Source organism: Lagopus leucura, unplaced genomic scaffold (assembly GCF_019238085.1).
Source record: "Lagopus leucura isolate 7727_CA_CO unplaced genomic scaffold, USGS_WTPT01 Super-Scaffold_100004, whole genome shotgun sequence".
In the NCBI taxonomy this organism is placed as follows: Eukaryota; Metazoa; Chordata; class Aves; order Galliformes; family Phasianidae; genus Lagopus; species Lagopus leucura.
The window spans coordinates 52787269-52803362 of NW_024962264.1; the positions used below are offsets into that span (position 1 = coordinate 52787269).

General features: G+C 40.5%; 1 protein-coding gene across 2 annotated transcripts in view; it reads right to left on the bottom strand.

Moving 5' to 3' along the window:
• The window catches only part of SLC34A2 (solute carrier family 34 member 2), a 50787-nt gene extending 40675 nt beyond the window's left edge, over positions 1-10112 (bottom strand). For both annotated transcript variants that reach the window (XM_042871228.1, XM_042871227.1), the window contains exon 1: positions 10038-10112. The gene's annotated coding sequence lies outside the window, so the exon portion shown is untranslated. The remainder of the gene's footprint in view (positions 1-10037) is intronic.
• Between the last annotated feature and the right edge of the window lie 5982 nt (positions 10113-16094).

Below are 16094 nucleotides of genomic sequence, written 5' to 3' on the forward strand. Positions count from 1 at the left end.
CTGGTAAACTCCCAGGTGTGCAGATATCATCCTGAGAGAATGTGTCCCCCCTGGTGCCAAACGATCTTAGTGACTAAACAAACAAAAGCTTCTTTAGGAAGATTTCAGATCACGGAAGACTGAAAGCCAAAGTATCACAAATACAGAACACAACCCATCTGATATTGAGCTGAATACCATCCAGATGTTTTTTGCCTCCCTCGACTCAGTTCTCCAGAAATATCCCAAGAGCTGGAGCTGGGAACGCAGGTTCTACAGCACCAACATGTCTTCCGGGCATTCATCAAGTTCTGAAATTTTCTAATGCCCTTTGGAGGAGGATGGAAGGTCCACGTTCTTCCTCCATCACTTTTAAAATTAGCATTACAATTATAGTTCTCATTTTCTTCTCAGCATAAATGGCTTTAACACTGGAAAGGCTTGTTTATCAATTTTTTGTAACAGACCAGCTTTCACTGTTCCCTTCCTGTGTTTAGAATTAACATCTTAGAAGGTAAATAAGTTGCTGACTTTCCTTGTGAGAAGAAACTCACCATACGACAACATGTATCTACTTTATGACTCCTAAATAATGCTTATGCTTTATCATCACAACGTATTATCTGAAGACTGACCCCTGACCTCATCTAGAAGATGTTAATTGGATTCCACTTTTATTCTATGGGTCTGATCTTCTCATTTAATATCAGAAATTTCCAAATCCCCAAATCCTAGATACACAAGTTTATCCTATACCATTTTCTTATCTCATGGCAGATACAATTTTGAAACATCTGTAAAATTATTTCTTTTTTTTTTTTCCTCCATTTTTAAGTTTCTTCTTACAGTGACCAGAAGCATTTTTTTTCCCTATAATACTGTAAAAATTTGCATAATAAGCCATTAAGAAAAAGCATCATTTTCACATAATTGCAAAATGGATAGGGTAGGAAGCAACCTCTGGGGCCCTCTGGTCCCACACCTGCTCCAGCTGTGACACCAGAGCCTAGTGCTCAGATGGAACCTGAAATGTGCACATTAAACTGTATGAAATAGGCAGAAGGTATGCAAGAACAATGCTGACTGGCATTCTGAAGATTTTAGTTTACCTCTATAAAGTGAATTATATTGGTCTCCTTATCCAACACAACTACATTACTTTCATACACGCTGTGCTCATGCTCACTCTCCTTTTATTTCAGCAACATTTGCTTCCTCCACCTCGGCACTTCAAGGATGTTCCAGAGTTCCAGAAGTTAAATATTAGCATTATATTCTTAAGGAAGACTAAGGAGTTGAGGACACCAACCACTTAAGAAACACTATGCATACTGCTGTCTGCAGCCTCCTCTGGAGAACAGTCATCCTTCACCTCTTCCTCTGGGATCATATAAAGACAACGATAAAGACAATGAATCAACTTACAACTTGTTTGACGTGCCTAATTATGACATAGTGTTATCAGTCAAGGATGCTCCCAGATAAAGAAGCCTTAATCTTCATTTTTATGGGTGTAGCCTCTGCGCAAACAAGTTTCCCTGCTCTCAAATCAAAGGCCTTCCTTTAACAAGAGTTAATTAATTAATTTAGGTCCAAGGGAAGCTTCAGAGGCAAGGGCAGATCCAGATGAGGCATCACAAATAAGCAATACAAATCACTCATTCATTCTATAATTATTAGACTTTTTCAAAACAAGCCTTGCAAGGAGGCTCGGGTTCCCTATTGTTTCTATCAGCAAAGAATGAAAAGCTTCTTTAATCAACCTATTTAAAATATATATTTACATAGAAGATGATCAAATGTATAAATACAGTAATCTAAAATGCTTACATTATAATTAAGACAGATTTAAGTTATTTGCAATAGCTAAAGCCATCATAACCTAGCTAGTCATTAATCATGGCAGGAAAGGAGGGCAGACTGAGTCCACTACTTTCCAGTCCTTCCTCGTGAAGCGGGAAACAAGTGCTCTGTGAGAAAGCAGTAAAGGTTATGTGGATGAAGGGTGTTTAGATGAAGGGTGAATCAGATGAAGAGACAGAGCTGCAATTTGGTGGGATTTCTACAGCAGAAAGGCTATCTTGTCTCTGCTTGTTTGCACCTGACTAGTACTCATTTCCAAGACAGCTCTGCTCACACAGGCTACAGAGACACTGTGGTTATTCAGGATGAAAAGAGCAAACCTCACACTGTGCTTCAGAAGATAAAGACTTCTGCAAGTGAAAAAAAAGAAAGGAGAAGTCAGATCTCTGCTCTAAGTTGGGAACTCAAACAGCCCACCAGCCGAAGTTTATCTGTACCAACACACAGTACACTATTTTTCAAGTACCTTGAAGCATATTCTAAAAAAATATCTTGAGGCATCAACCCACCAACCAGATCAGACATAAATTTAAGGAACGTGATGTTAATTGTTTGCAGCAGCTCTGTCATTTCATCTGAACCCACAGAGGAAATGTTCCCCCTTCTTGATTTTGTGAGCTTAAACCCCATTTCCAGTTTCAGTGGCTCAAGTGAAAGAGCACAGGGTCAGAAGCTTGGAGAATGATTGTTTTTTTCAAAATTGAAATAAGTTTTCAGAGAGAAGTAATATTTGTTGTGGTTTTTTTGTTTGTTTGTTTGTTTCGTTCTGTTTTTTTTTTCCAACCAATCAGTGCAGTGACAAGCATTTCCCCAAAGCACTTCCAGGATGAGTTCCTAATAGTCAGCACATGGGACAAGATTACTGACACCGGCTCACCTGCACATCTTCATGTCAGGAGGCTCCCAGACATAATCATTAGTTTAACAGAGAAAGTATAACAAATGCCTTGTAGGCCATCCAGCAGAGGACACTGGCATTTGAAGTGCCCATGTGATATAACAAAAATATTACTGGAGAGTGATATAGATTGGTTTCTAACACCACATTGGAGTTAGTTTTCTTCCCAGAAATAAGTATTTACTAAGATGAAAACAAACAAAAATTCAATAGTAGCTTTTGCAGCTAGAGAACAATGAAACCTGTAAATATTTTTCACTCATTTAATTTAGATTAGGTGGATTTGGTTTTTTATGTTCTCATTTTCTCTATCTGCTTTCAGTTCTTATTATCACAAACAATTTGACTAGATGGAATACTCTTACAAACTGACTTTAGCAGTTACTACAAAGAGATCTCAAACTTACAGCAGTAAAAATATATACTGAAGGCAGACTGGGTGAGGGTAACATAAGCAAGCACAGAGAAAAAAAAGAAAAAGTAAATCTGGACAGTCGAACTATGTAATAAAAGTAATGGTCAGAGTCTATTCACTCCAGTCATATTCCCCAGCTCCCAGTTAGCCCAGTGAACCCAAGGGACGTTTCTGACTCAGTAATTCCCCCTTTTTCAAGCCATTATCAGTCAATAAAGACCAGTAAAGGTGGCATAATGGTATTTGTTCAGCATCAGAATACGAAGAGTAAGAAATGGAAAAGCACAGATTCAAATGGAAATCCTGAGTCACAGATATGGACTTCCACAGTAACAGAAATGATAAAAAGAGGAAAGGACAATATCAAAACTCTTCCAAGGTTTTTTCCAAGGTACAAAGTTAAAGCCTGGCCTAGAGCAAGTAATGAATATACCAAACATCCAAAAGTACAAAATAATAGTAGTGCTTTACGTAATAAAACAAGCAAATTAGCCACTAGTAAAGGAAAAGGTATCACCGGATTTAAAATCATAGAATCATTTTGCATTAGAAGGCACTTTTAAGGTCATCTACTTCACCTCCTCTGCACTGAACAGGGACACCTGCAGCTACATCAAGTTGCTCAGAGCCCCATCCAGCCTGACCTTGAATATCTTCAGGGATAGGGCAGCACCACCTCTCTGGGCAACCTGTTCCAGTGCTACATTACCCTCATCATTAACAAAAAATAATAATAAAATAAAATTTCCTTATAATCAATCTAAATCTCCCCTCTTTGAGTTTGAAACTACTGCACTCTGTCCCGCTAAAGAGACTACGCAATACTGTCTTGTAGGTCCCCTTTTCCTTCCCACATTGATCCTCTTCTTTACTGTAAAAGTTTCATTTGGCTGTTTCTCTTTTTTTTCTGGATGTTAGGCAACTGCTGCTCCAACTGTGCTATAAATACCTAAAAATGCTTGATAAATGACCACGTGGCACACCCAGATCATCCCCACAGTGTGTGTGCCAACAGCAATCAAGACAACTCAGACCTCCCAGGCACACAGTGCATGAGCTGCACACTTACAGTAAGTCCATCACATGCAGGACACAAAAAGGAATGAATCATAAAATGGATTAGATTGGAAGGGACCACAAAGATCATCTAGTTCCAAACCCCCTTCCACAGACAGGGTTTGGACAGGGTTGCCACCCACCAGATTAGGGGGACAATCCCCCCCCCTTTCCCTGTTGTTACCCTTCTGTTGATGCAGCCCACGCTGGCCTTCCAGGCTGCAAGTGCATGCTGCTGACTCGCATCCAGCTTTTTGTTCACCAGAACCCCCAAGTCCTTCTCTGCAGGGCTGCTCTCAGTGAGTTCTCCCAGTTTGTACACACTGGCTGAAGGCCAGATATTTTCATACTGATGATGCCTTTCAGCAAAATTTTCACCAGTGTGAAAAGATGTGTTGAGAACTTGCATCAGATCCACAGATATTCCTGATGTGCTCTTAGCAGTAGGATCATGCACTCGCATACAACAGTCCCAACTCTGAAGAAAATTTCTGACTAAATCCTGATTTACAGATGCCTTCCTGGTGCATAGAAGTTCTCACAGTCACACGTGATATCCTGGCAAGCCCTGGAATAACTAGGACCAACGTAGATTAGTTCATCCAACAAACCTTGGAGATTACTTTCGTCCATATTCTTCTCATGCTCATTAGAATGGTACTGAAACATTTCCAGGTTGTTATTTTACCAATTTTACTTCATATAGATACGAGCACACATATCTAAAAGAGCTGCTGTAAACTGAGGTTGGGTGTGGATTTATGGCACATTAGGCATTCCAGAAAAATTGCTCTTAAGCATGCCCTTACTGTGACTCCACTCTCACCTCAGCTACCTTGCTTGTGCTACCAAATGAGAGCATGTTCCTAGGCAGCCACTGGCCAGTAGGATGCCTATACAAAAACTTTGTATAAATACTTCAGTTACTCTAGTGTATCTCGTTGAGGATCCGTATATACACAGAATCACACAGACTTGTACGGGTTTGTTGAAAGGACCTCCTCTAGAGATTAAGTCTGTCCAACCCCCGTGCTAAATGCATGCTGGTGCAGATTTTTAAGGGGATTCAGGCTGGCACAAAGCAAGAAAACACAAAGTCACTACACACACTACAACAAGGGCAACCCATTTCTTCAGTTTAACTAAGAGATGCGGCACAGGTCATTTCAGAGCACAAAAAGCTCCACCTATCCTATGAACCTTTTGAGTTATCCAGTACTAAGCTATTGACAAATAGCCCTTTCAACATGCAAAAACTTACTGTGGAGGTACTGGAGACACTGAAAAAGCATACTCCTTTTTAATTCACATATTTCTCCATATGTCAGAAACTTCATTTAGATTAAAATAAGTAAAAGCACAAAGTTTCTGGCATTGCACTGTTATTCTCATATTTTGAATATGACGCTCTGAAAATAAATATTTTGTTATGTCCAGACACAGTTTACAGATATACTTCTTCAAATAGAAGCACAGTTAGTTTTAAGACAAACACTTTCTTATGTCCAGATCTGATCTGCAGTCAATTTCTTTCAAATTAAAACATATGACGCAGATTTCCATTTGCTTTCTGCCAGAATCTTTTATTTTTAGGTGCAGGGCAACTTTATCTCCTTTAATACACCTACCACTCCTATACAGCAAATGGTACACCTTAGCAAGCACTGGCTGACACACATTCCATTAGATAAAAGGCAAAACTGCTGACAAAATTCAAGCTTGATAAGAATGGCAATGTTTTGGACCTCCTACCTGATGGAAGCATGTTAAAGAAAATAACTTTGTATTTGTGCTCATTTTTATATGTGATAATAAACCAGAAAAAAAAAAAAAAGTGACTCTTCACACTCCATACATGAACCAAGTTGCTCTGAGGCAGAACATCCTTTTGCATCAGTCAAATTGGAGTCACTCTAGAATGCTTCCTTGGCTCCCATTTTCTAGACACGAGGCCTCGTGTCATCACGTCTCCACCTATGTCTCTCTCATTTCCTCCCACACTCACCTCCCACTCTCCATGCTCTGCCCAGATGACTGTCCTGTTTGGAGTTTTTGTCCACTCCCAACCCTGGAACTTCTGATATCCCACCCCTGCTAGTAGATGCAACCTCTCAGCCAGTATCTATGAAATTCTGGCCCTTCATCGACAACTCCCAGAAAACTGCTGAAAAACACTCTACTGCTAGAGATGACAAGAATACATAGGAAAGAGGAACAGGCATTTACCACTCTCCCTGAAATTAAACAGTTTGTTATCCAGAATGTGGAAATACAAACAAAAAGGGCTTAATTTATTAATTTCATTTTCCAGAAGGCTTCTATAACACCGTCACAGCAAAGATCATACAACTCAGAAATGGCATTTTGGGGATCTGTAACACCGTTTGTTCCAAGCTTCTTGGAAAAAATTATTTTCCTGCTTGACTCTATTTTGTTAGCCAAATGATTTTGAGTTATTTGAAACTATGAGCATTTGCCCAAATGTTTACATTGCTGAGATAATTTTGAGCAGACTTCATCTAAACAGTGAAGCAACTTCAAGCAGTTTGTTACAGAAACTCTTCCTCCCTCACACATTTACTTCAGTAAATGTCTAAAAGCAACTCCATACTCACGGACTGGAAAGAGAAATGAAACAGACTGGCACAATTGCAACATTCGGAACACAAACTCTTTAACCGTAATTTAGATAATGTCCACATGGGAAGACTTATACTCTCTTACACTCCCTTGCGTGTCTTACGGGTGCTATCACTTATCTATTCTTCTAAACGTTTCCACATTTACTTTCTGCTCTGATAAAACTATTTTTAGAAAAAAAATTATCAACTCTGGAAGTAAAAAAAAAAAAAGAAAAGGTTTTAAAATAACGCCTGGAAAACCTACTAGAATGAAATAAAAAAGCAAATAAAAACCACCCTTACTTTTCCTCCTCCTCAGTCTAACTGGCACTATTCCCAGTTTGATTTAAAACACTGCCATAAACTCAAAAAAAAAAAAAAAAAAAAGATACTGGATATAATTACAATCAGGCTCTTCCAACATACAGCCCTGGTGCAGCCCGTCCCCCGCCCTGTGCCACCATGGAGGTGACTCTGCCCCACCTGAAGCCCAGCCTGGCCCCTCCGCAACAACAGAACAGTGAGGCACTATGAACCCCTTCTGGGCTGAACTAGAACACGGGGAGGGCACAGAGCAGAGCTAAGTCAAGCCGGGGCAAATGAGGTCATGCTTTTGGATACGTTGGCTAAGCGCAGCCCTGTGATCAGGGGAAATATGCAGCCGTGCTTTCCATTTCAATAAAGGTATTTGAGAAGAGGTTTCAAGAAGAAAAAAAAAATCAACTCTTGTTTATTTGCGACTCCGTTTTCAGTTGACATAAGTACATTCCTTGTGAGCTTTCAAATGGAATGTATAGAATTGCAATCCCAAATCTGATCACATCTCTTTGCCAGGCTTTTACATGACCTCCCTTCACAGTCATGCTCCATTCACGTGCCACTTTCTGGCAGCATGTACGTTTGTGAGCAACATGAACAACCATTTTCAAGGATGGAGTACAGGAAGCATAAAATTTTGTCAAAAATCTGACAAATCCCTTGAGAACTCACTGGGAACTGCATCAAACCAGCCTGATGTGTTAGTTTCACCAAAAAAAGGGTCACGTGCTCCACTAGTTTTATATTTTTGTCGCTCTTCTTTAATGTGTTAAAAAATTAAGAAACATTAAAAAATAAAATAAGTTTTGTTACTTATATACGTTAAGTATATATTTTGTGAGGTCTGCTTCAAAAGTAATGCCTATTTTATGGTATCAGTCCACAATATCAGTGCTGGCATGGCAGCAGAGGTTGAACCTTCCCTACAATATCCCATCAGATTTTGTTGCTGTGTCACAGCTGGCAGCAGAGGGGCAGTCTGACTAAATGGCATCTGATATGGAAGAGCAGATGAAGCAAAGGCGTGTCACTGAATTCCTCCATGCAGAAAAACTGGCACCCACCAACATTCATCGATGCTTGATGAACATTTATGGAGACCAAACAGTGGATGTGAGCACAACGAGGTGGTGTCTTTCAGCAGTGGTGACAGTGGGTCACTTCTGCTGCTGCAGACTGCTATGAGTGCAGCATGCAGGCTCCTGTTCACCACAGGTGAAAATGCATAGCTAACGGCGGCAACTCTGTTGAAAAAGACTGTTTGGTAGCTGAGAATTTCCTCTATCAAATGATGTTAATTTTCTCCTTGTGTTGGTTGTGGCCTCCATGGAAATAACTAGGAAGCATTACTTTCAGAGCAGCCTTTGGAAATGTGGCCCCAGTTCCCCTTCATTCAGCACAGCCCAGGCAAGCTGAAAGGCTGGACACCCATGATTATACTTAATCCACAATTCTGACTGAATAATAATTCCCTTAAAAGCACAAATGTAATTTCCCTCAATATTAACCAGTTCTTTCAAAATTAATTATTACAAAACTTCAATTTTTAAAATTGAAGTTGAAAATTAAGCATTAAAATAAGGATATGCTTATAATAAGAGTGTCCTTACTACTGCACAGGTTAAAATTGGAGAGAAGATGTGGACAAAGTCAGTTTCACCTGTAATCAAAACTCAGAACTACTAGTTTACACAAATACTGTTTACTTCGTAGTATGAAATTTTCTGCATTTTCTACAGAAATAGTGAACAAAGGTGAAAAACAAATGTCATCTCGGCAGCATACACGGTCATCTGCCACATTGTGAACATTTTTTCAAAGCCAGTGCCTGAAATTTTTCTGGCTACCTATAATTCATACATTCCCTCAGCTTTCAAAACAGACATTCAACTACAGGAAAGCAGTACCTTGAATTTGCCCCAGGTTTTTAAAGGGCTTCTAGATATTTAGGGGGGGGAGTACTTTTGTAAAACAAGCAACAAAATTACAGGCCATGATCTGAATGTTAACAGTAATTATGTATGGTATTAACAAATATTATTGTAAGTGATAAAGTATGCACGGAGTTAAATAAAGTTATACTAGAAAAAGTGGAAAGTTTGCAAAAATGGGGCCAAGAAAATAACAACCCAGTGCCCTGACTGTGAAACCAGTACCAAATTTCCAGCAGTGCTGTTTCTCCACCAGCTGCTCACCTCAGGCAAATGACTTACCAAGAGCTGGCTGGAGGAGCAGACCTGCACTGTGGAAGCCTGTTACATTAAAGCAGCAGTTGGAACAATATAAGATAAATGAAGTCATATTTCTATGAGAAAATTGTTGTTTCTCATCCTGCAAAGCAGATAACGATAATACTTTCTAACCTCAAGGTGTCATAAAGTGACGATGTTCTCAGATGCTGCTGAAGTGCTGACACACAACAGTAGTAATACAAAATACATTCAGCAAAGACAGCAAATTTGAGACAAATCCCTGTCCTGGGTGGAATTTTAGGGAACGATCTCAACTGGCATTGCTTCCAAACGCTGTACTGTAGTGACACAATATTTTACTGCCAAATGTGGCTTCTTGTGAACGTAAATTGAGAAAAGACATTGTCATCATTGTCATAAGCATGCCTGTTTACTACTACTGTTCAAGCACAGGCAAAAACACCAAAGCTCTTGGGAGCAAAGTCATCTGGACCAGCTTAAGCTGCTCAGAAAGTGATTTAAGCAGCGCTGACTTCACAACTGATCAAATAATTGAAACTGATCAGACACAAAATCCATTCCAGAAATGATGCTAATGAACAAGGGAACAATAATGAAAAGCTTGGAGAGATAATGTAGTCAGCAAAGCAATCGTATGTCCAATCTTCATTGAGAGATCAAGATAAACTACTAACCTCTTAAAACACCAGTGGTATTCAATGCAGCACCTAAAGTCTCTTGTTGGACTCCTGCCTTCACCCACTCATACTTAATTTCTGAGATCCAAGATAGTCACAGCAGTTTGCTGTAAATTAGCAAAATTATAAATTACATTTGAGAACAAAGTCACAAAATTACCTGATAAACACACATGCATTCTTAGAATTTGATCACAAACGGCTATAATGATTTCGAAAGTGATTTGAGGGAAACAAAACAGCAAAAAACAAACAAACAAACAAAAACCAATATTAGCAGAATAGCTATAGAAGTTTGCTATCATTTTGCACTTTAAGAATCCTAAGAAGTTCAAAATCAGATTTTATCTTGCCTTTGGATGTCATATCATAGCTGGAAGCACTCCAACGAGGGTGTGAGTTTGGAGCTTGAAGAACACCAAGCGCTGATTTTGCAGGTCATGCTGATACGGTCTGAATGGCATGGTCTCCTTGAAGCGCTGTGAAAGAGCCAAAAAAAATGCCAGATTTAAAGCTCTCCCTGATCCCATCTCAATGCCTTGCTTTAAAATATCATCACTTGAATACCAACTTGGGCTATATCCCTAAGGCACAAAGGGTGAAGAGAAAGAAGCCTGTGTTGTGTAAGGAGACTTGCTCCGAGTTCTCCAGTGATGTTCAGGTTCCCAGTCTGAGAATAAGGAACAGTGAAGACAGGCTTTCGTTAAAAGCATTTGCAGAAGTGTGCAGTAGAGTGGTTAATTCACTAACAGTAACCTGCAGCTTCTCCTGTGATCCCAGCACTACATTCAGGAATAGTCTAAAGTTTCCCTGTAATTCAGCCTGCTGCTAACACAGCTTTGAAGCCGTAGGCCAAAGGACAGCTGATGAGCTGCAGCTACCAAGTCCCATGAACCAGAGCTTATGACCATAACATATCCTGCGAGCAAAAGATGAATTTCATCATATTTTCTCCTCTTGTCCTTCTGAGGAGGGGGAGTGAGAGCAGCACGGCAGAGCTCAGCTGTCCATCAGTTATTCCACTGCAGGGACAGAAAATCTCTCTCTCCAACTGCAGTGTGTTTAAAATCCCTTACACTTAGGCCATCACAGCTCAAAGCAACTCTCTCTGAAGTGCCATTTCTGGAGTGAGCCATTAGATCCCTTCATTTAAGACTTCCTATATATATATATATATATATATATTGGACTTCTTTCTCTGTCTTCCCTTACTTCTCCAAAACAGAAATTGCATCTTTGTAAGATATATATCACATCTGTGATCTGACAATTGGTCATTTCAAAGCTTTTGCCAATTACATGTTTTTAAAATTATTTTAAAAATTAATAGATAGGAGAGATAAAACCAAGACAGCATAATTAACCTTATATTTATGGAACAGTGGCAACAGTCCTTGAATGTAAATCCTGAGACAATTATGATTTTTCTGCATCAGGAAACTACACGTTTTCACTCCTAGGTTTCAGAGCAAGACGAGCAGCCAGGCCCTCATTGCGTATGCAGGGGAACATCCTCCCAGTAAGATAAGCGATGCATCGAGTGAACCAGGAGTGATTCACAGCTCATTGGCAACACCATCTTGTTCTCCCGATTCCAGGATATTTTTCACTTGCAAGGGATTTGACAAGAGGGTTATCCTGACCTGTGGCAGGTGCAAAAGCAACCGAATACATCAAGTCCCAATATGCGACAGTAACAAATCAATTCTGAATGTCTAGGATCAGTATTGCAGCAGATGTATTGCTGCTTTAAACACTGTTAAGATACACACGTATAGCAAATCTTGGCCTTGTCCCGGCTGAAGAGTTTGCAGAGGGACACAGAGCTTTCCCTGTTCTTCCTTTTAACAGCCACCAAATGTAAAAAGTCAGAAGGCTGTTCCTTCAAGCAAAGGCTGGGCCACTGAAGCAGTTTGTAGCAAATCAATACTGACTTCAGACTTTTAGAGAATCCCCTTAAGGCCTGTTTGTAATTAGAAACTGAAAAGGCAGTATGCAAAAGGAATGCAGTTAGAAGGTAAATAGTAAATGCAGGCCTTACACATTGGGTGGGTAAAAATGTGCTAAGAACTCGAGGGATAGGCCTGTGCAACCAGATAAGAGTAAGTCTTGGATATTTTTAAGATCAGATAGAGGATCAAAGGCAAAGGAGGAAAAAAAAGTCAAAAAGGAAGGGGTAGAAAAACAAAGAATTATTCTCTCTCATTGAAATATGTCCGTCGCACATTCTGATTAGCTCTCTCGCTTTGGTTTCACCTTTGATATACTATCACCCCAAAAACGTGGCTTCCTCTAATCTGTCAATATAAAGGTGTATTTTGTGAACAAATGAGGCTGAATGGAGTTACTGTGAAACAGAGCAAGAAAACTGCCTAGAAATGTTATAATGTACACTGGTCACCTGCAGCTACTCTCAGCATGCAAACATACACATCATACAGCAATCTCACAAACAGTATCTGCATCCATTGACAAAAACACCATCAATTTCTGCAGTGAATTTACCTACTCGAGTGCGAACACAATGGGAGCCTTCTTTATATACTCATATAAACTGTTGGTCTCCCAGGTACAAACTGCTTCTTATTTGGGAACACAGCACTCCTAGTACTCTGCAGATTGAAATAACAATCAGTTTTTCGAAGATAGAAAATCATCTGAAAATGAATGAACTATAAGTGAGAACCCAGAGATACAATCACTTCTAATTTCAGATTAGCGGCTGTTATTGTTAGAAAGCAGAGAGCAGCCCTGGCACTTGACTGCTGAGCAGGGAGCTGCAGCTAAGGACATGGGCAGAAGTGAAACCAGCAGGTGAGAAAGCAGAAGCCTTCATCAGTTGTTATTTGAAGGCCTTGCCTTCGGAACATCAGTATCTGTTCCATTTCGAGCGGAGCACACAGGTCTGTTGTTTTTGTTTGGGGTTTTGTCTGTTTCTTACTGTTGTCCGGCTGTTAAGCCATGCCATCACCAACTCCGCATGACCGCACCACCTCCCATCTCTGTACTAAACTTCGGTGGGACACCAGGCCAAGAAGTAGGACAAACCTAGTAAAACTAAGTCCTTCACTGTCACCCTACAGATTTTAAAGACAAAGTTTGCTTTAATTTGTGACCAGGAACCTGCAGTGACCTTTTACAAAGAGAAAGGAAAGGTGGCACTCGGCCCAGAGCAATCTGCATTTAAGTTGCATTCAAACATCAAGATGACGAATAGATACCACCGAAAAATCTAAATACTCCTGAACTCTGGGCTGGTATGCTGATTTAGTTTTCCAAAACGATGTCAAAAGAGACACTGCTAAGAAAGCCTTGCACCCAGCTCTTGCTCTCCACTCCCAGTTCATGCTCTCCTCAGAGCGGGTCCATGTTGAGAGCCGCCCGGCTACCCTGCCTGCACTCCTCAAGCAGTCGCCACTGCAGCAGCTACACCGCAAGCCCTAAAGCCATCCAATATCAAAAGAGAAGAGGATTGAATTTTAAAGCCAAACTGATTTCATTCATCTGCACTCATGCTCTCAAACTCACAAGTACCTGGACTCATGTGTTCAAGAAGCAGCATCCGAGCGCCAAGACTACAGAACCCAGCTCGGTCCAGGACCGCTTGTGACAACGCTCAGGACGAGGAGCGGTAGCTACCGACTTGTTTTGACTTCGGACTCTTCTTAGATTGGCAATCGCGTGCTGACTGCGGACAGACCTCTTTGTATCCGTAATCACCGTCCCGCCCTGCCTCTCAGAGCCATCCGCTCACTGCTCGGGTCCTTTGTTTCCTGACGACCCGCACGGACGTGTATTGCAGGACTTTGAAGACCCGCTAATCTCGGTGCCTTCCACACCGACATTCCCATTCATACCTATCTTAACTACTACGATCCTGCATCGTTTCGGTGACTACCAGAGGAATTAGAGTAATAGCCCCCTGTGCAACGAAGCACAGAAAGGGTTCACCCGCACAGCAGAACTGCGCGGTATTGTAAGGCAAGAACTGAACTGACGGTGGCCACAGCTTGTGGACTGGTGGGCTTTGACACTGGTTTCGATAATGGCCTTCAAATAAGATCGCATGTATGCTGTGCTCCCTTTCTCAAGGGATTACTCGATGTTGAATAAATTTATTTCTAGGTCCAACAATAAAAGCATTAAAAAAAAAACAAACAAAACACAGAACTCTCCTCTTCCTTACTCCCCACTGCATCTTCCCGGCCTAACATTTTTTAAAAACAAAGGAAGCAGGCATGCAAAGTCTAGGTTGTTGTTGTTGTTTTTCATGCAACTGATGAAAATAACATCAAAATTAAAAGACACTGCCTGGAAATCACAGCGCCTCTCCTCCACCCCCACCTGCATTTCCGTCTTCTGAACGCTGTCTAAACAGTTTGAGCGCTGAACCTGCTGTAAACTGATAAGCTGCAAGAGAGGGGACATAATAAATGTAATGCATTTATAAAAGACTAAATGCAGGTATTATCCATTTGCTTCCAGTCTAGTAGGATTGCATTATAAAGGCAACATGGTTAATTCAACGATTGGAAAAGTAGAACTTATTTTCTTCGGATGACTGCAGGGTTTGAAAGCCTTTTGCTATCCTCAGGAAACCGTAGGTTACTTCAACAGTCTAAAATAAATATGTGACCAGATGAACAAATTCCTTACCTTTGCCCCTCTGATTCTTATCAGTAGTGGTTGTTTAAGAGAATGATTTTAATCACTAAGAGAATGATAAAGAGTGATTGCACCTCAGGGCAAGTGTTCATCACAGAATTTATACATGAACCAACTTGGCAACCGAAAAGAGCAAAATCAGGCTGTTGTAGTGACTCATTTAAGCGGGACACAGGGCAAAACAGATGTGGCTCTAAATCTGTAAAAGAATTGCTAAAGCGAGAAAGGTAGAGTGGGCTTTTTATTTTTGGTATTGTGATGCTTTACTGGTCGGTTCAGGGAATACCTTGCACCTCTCACCTTCTCATGTGGGCAGCTCTCTAGGCTGCAGAAAATCAAAGATTTTTCAGCCAAGCAAATTGGCAGAACAGACTCAGTGATGTACTAAAAGAACTCCAACACATGACACAACACACAAGAGCACTGCAGACTTAAAAATAGGGTCTCGTACTTCCTACAGTAGGTCCTAAGCAGTTTTTTTGTTGTTTTTTTTTTTTTCTTTTTTGCTAGGATAGACTCACCCTAGGAGGTAGGGTTCTTAGTAAGGTATGTAAGAAGGAAAACTGATAGGATTCTTTATCTACCAATTTAATTGTGGGAACTGCAAAAACAAAAACAAACAAACAAAAAGACCACCCAAGGTCTTCACAGTAGCAGGCATGATTACATCATTTGCACACAGTTATAAGACAGCCGGGTAGAAGCAGCAGCTGTATAATACCCCCTGGGGGAAGAATGCCACAACACCCACATATTTATATCCCATTGTAACTTCAACCCTAGGCTTTGCTGGCACCAATCATTTACTAACTGATTTGCTAGCAGCTCTATTGTTCAACCTGAAGGTACAGCTGAAAGCACTTTATTCACCTACAAGTGGCATTTCTTTTTCTTCCAGAGTTTTGTGGTGTTTTTTTTTTTGTTGTTGTTGTTGTTTTCTGTTTGTTTTGTTGTTGTCGTTTTTTTTTCCCCCTTGTTCCATGGCGGCATTCTGCTCAGAGATCATTATGTCACTTTGCCTCTCCTTCCGCGCTATGAAAACTCAAACGCTCTCTTCATTCATATGCATCTCCTTATGAATGGATTGCTGAAGTCTTTCTTCCCCTCTCCAAAATGTCATTCTTAGACTGTTTAGACTTCATGACTTTGCTTCATGACACAAGTTAAGCTGGCTCTTCACCTAACGCACCTAAAGCAAGAAATGAGTCAGCTGCAAAAGCAATTGCTCATTTCAGGTAGCAAGAGAATGCAACAACACATGAGCCAACTCTGACTACAGAAACTTACTGTAGAACTTGAGTGCTTACCTACGTGGCTTTTCCATTTTGTTGAAGCTTACATACTGTCTTAAACAAGCAAAACCCTTGTTCTTTCAAAATAAGAAACAAT